Source organism: Petaurus breviceps, unplaced genomic scaffold (genome assembly GCF_028583685.1).
Source record: "Petaurus breviceps papuanus isolate PSGF00001 unplaced genomic scaffold, PetGlider_PUasm1.0 91133, whole genome shotgun sequence".
NCBI lineage: Eukaryota > Metazoa > Chordata > Mammalia > Diprotodontia > Petauridae > Petaurus > Petaurus breviceps.
The window spans coordinates 41,836,407-41,840,005 of NW_027187419.1; the positions used below are offsets into that span (position 1 = coordinate 41,836,407).

The 3,599-nt window shown below is 41.4% G+C and overlaps 1 pseudogene; it reads right to left on the reverse strand.

Moving 5' to 3' along the window:
* Positions 1–1,679: 1,679 nt before the first annotated feature.
* On the reverse strand, positions 1,680–2,243 carry LOC138155119 (glutamine amidotransferase-like class 1 domain-containing protein 1 pseudogene; annotated as a pseudogene).
* Between the last annotated feature and the right edge of the window lie 1,356 nt (positions 2,244–3,599).

The window sequence follows — 3,599 nt, forward strand, 5'->3', positions numbered from 1 at the left end:
AACCAAATTTATGTATGGTTCCTGCCAATGTTATATATAGTCCTGCTGAGAAGAGCTGTTTTTATGGTCTTATGGAGGAATAATTCAGACAGGCATCAAACAGCTAGTGAATCTGTCCCTGGGGGAAGGTGGGCCAGTTAGGATACCTTTCTGTTTTAAGTTTAAGAAGACAGAGGATGACTGCCACTGGAAACAAATTTAAAGCCAGTTACCCATGTGGAAAGACTGTTGGGGAAGAGAATGTTCTTCTGAAAAGGAAAAAAAAAATCACATCAGAAAATGGAAAAGTACACACACACACACAGAGGCACAAAAGATGGTAATAGGGAGGATGATGACTAAGAACTAACTGGAAAATCAAAAAGAATGACATGGAGAAATAGCAAAGGATTTCTAGGCTTAAATATAGAGATTTGTGAATTTGAAGTTACCGACAATAAGATTTTTCAGAGAGACAGGAAATAGAAAAACTAGGACAATGAGGAGGTGCTCTGTAGGTAACATAGCACTGGTTAAAATCAATGTTCAGGGCAAGCAAAGGTAAACTGCCTCCCCCTCCCCCCTTCTCCTCCCTTGAATGTTTAAGAGTAGCATGTGGAGAGAACATACACTAACACAGTTTCTGATTCCCCAAGGGGCTGGTCTTAGGACCAATTTGTCAGAGATGATGGGAATGAACTTGATGGCATTTTATAAAAGTCTTGCAGGGCAATGAAGATCTAGTCTTCTCACCCTGCTCTTTAAGCTTTAAAAGGGCATATGTATTTATGATGTAGTAGGACCCAGAACTGGGGTGTAACAGCAGGCACCCTAGCATAGCCAATATTAAACAGAGTCTCATCTGACCAAATCACACAACTCTTCCCATTAGTGAGCCCCAAAGCAAAACCTGACCTCAGAGTATATATACCATTCTTCAGGATCAGAGGACTTCACAACCTTTGTGACCCACTGTCTAATTACAAAGTAACAAAAGGTGTAGGCCTTCCAGGAAAACAAGTCTGCCCCCAATCAAGGCCCTCCTGTTGGGTTTCACTTGAGGTCCATTAAGGGGCAGGGAAGATCTTCAAATTCCCTCACCATTACATGTAGCCACTCTGACCCCTCTTGCCAATGTGAGTGTTCAGTGCTCAATTCAGAATCCCAATTGTCCTTGATGTTGGGAGGGAAGATTGATGATATGTAACTGGCAGCAGTATAACAAGAGAATGCTCTAGTCAGGTGGTATTGAATGCGGAGAGAGCCAATTGTTAAATTGTGAGTTTGAATTGTGTGTTTGTATGTGTACTTATTTTCATCTTAATAGTATGTATCCATAAGCCTGGACCAGTCAAGGTCCCAGTGTCCACAGCACTGGGTCAGCAAAGTCAATAACTGACTAGTTGTTCTGAGAAAGCCTGAGTGGTCAGAGATGAAACTGACTCCAACCAGGGCCTAGAACATGTGGCCAGGCCATTTCCAGAGCTTTCCTGAGCTCAAGGAAAATTTCAGCTTCTGTCTTCTCTCCACTAAGTAGGCAATGAAGGGAAAGGGGTGTTGGGGTGTCCTCAGCTTTAGAAAGGGAAGCCACACAGATGAAAAGGAGGTACTACTGGAGGAGGAGTGTGGGGAGGGATAGTTTGGGAACTATTTTCAGTGTCTCTGGCTGCCCCAACCCCAACCCTTGGGGAAGGAAGGGTTCAGGTGAAACTGCTATATAGGCAGGTCCCCAGGACACAGGATTCATTGGTCCCATATCCTGAACCTACAACCAAGGTTTTCTCTGACTTCTGCATTGCTAGGACTGGGGAGGTGTTATTCTGATCTGTAACCATGTATTGATTCTGGCCTACATGCACAGCATCTGACTGGGTGGTACTAAGGCTGGCCCTTCACAAAGTCCTCTTCAATAATGGGCAGGCTCCAAAAACCAGGCTGCTAGATGAACTGGCACATAGAGGAATGGTGAGTTTGTAACATGAAATACTTCTTTCCTTCATGGCACACACACAAAAAAACATGGCTATGCCATGTCCTATGACACAGAAAGGCTTCTGCTCAGTGCTGGAATGCTCCAAGATACAGGCCAAGTACACCCTGTTGGCAAGATCAACCAGTGCTTTGGGACAGCTGGGTATAAGCTGGTTATGGTATCTGGCACTGCCAATGGACTCCAGCATGGCTAGGCTATCATAGGCTTTCATGTGGAAGTCCTGGATCCAATGCATATTACTCTTGTTGACACCCAGAAAGTCAACGACCATCCTCCTTGATGTGGGAAAATTTATTCAATATATAACACTTCATAAATCAGCAAATTCTACAAATCAGGGCTTGGTTTATTACCTTACTGATTATGGTGGAAGCTCTTGCCCTTATGCTCCAAAATGACAACACTATATTGGGGTCAAAGTATAGTGTGTTCAGCTGTGGCTGATAAGACTAATACAAGCTTAAAAGGTTCTACCTCAGGTTGAGCACAAATAGTTCATATGAACTTTTGTAGTCTTTAAATTTGCACACCTTACATTTCTTTTTTAAATTTTATTTAATTTTAGTTTTCAATATTCATTTCCACAAAATTTTGAGTTCAAAATTTTCTCCCCATCTCTCCCCTACCCCCTTCCCCAAGATGGCAAGCATACTGATTACCCCTTCCTCTAGTCTTTCTTCTATCCTCCTTATCCCCCTACCCCTTACTCCCTTATCCCTTACTTTCTTGTAGGGCAAGATGGATTTCTATACCCCTTTGCCTGTATAACATTTCCCAGTTGCATGTAAAAACTTTTTCTAACATTTGTTTTTAAAACTTTGAGTTCCAGATTCTCTCCCTTCTTCTGTCCTCACCACCCTCCCCCCATTGACAAGACAAGAAATTCAATATAGTTATACATCTGTAGTTATGCAAAACATTTCCATAGTAGTCATATTGTGAAAGACTAACTATATTTCCCTCCATCCGATTCCATCCCCCCGTTTATTCTATTTCTCCTTTGACCCTGTCTCTTTTCAAAAGTTTGTGCTTCTAACTACCCTACCCACCAATCTGCCCTCCCTTCTATCATCCCCCCTTTTATCCCCTTCCCCCTATTTTCGTGTAGGATAAAGTGCACATTTGAGTGCACATGTTATTCCCTCCTTAAGCCAAATCCAATGAGAGTAAGGTTGACTCATTACCTTTCACCTCCCTGCTCTTCCCCTCCATTATAACTGCTTTCTCTTGCCTCTTTTATATGAGATAATTTACCCTATTCTTTCTCTCACTTTCTCCTTCTCCCAATACATTCCTCTCTCATTCCTTAATTTTATTTTTTAGATATCATCCCTTCATATTCAACTCACTTTGTGCCCTCTGTCCACATGTATGTATACACATATGTACATATACATACACACATACAGTCACACATATACACACATATACCCCATACATACATATACATATACATACATACATACACACAGATATATATGCATATTCCCGTCAACTATCCTAATACTGAGAAAAGTCTTGTGAGTTACAAATATCATCTTTCCATGTAGGAAAGTAAACAGTTCAACTTTAATAAATTCCTTATGATTTCTCTTTCCTATTTACCTTTTCATGCTTCTCTTGATTC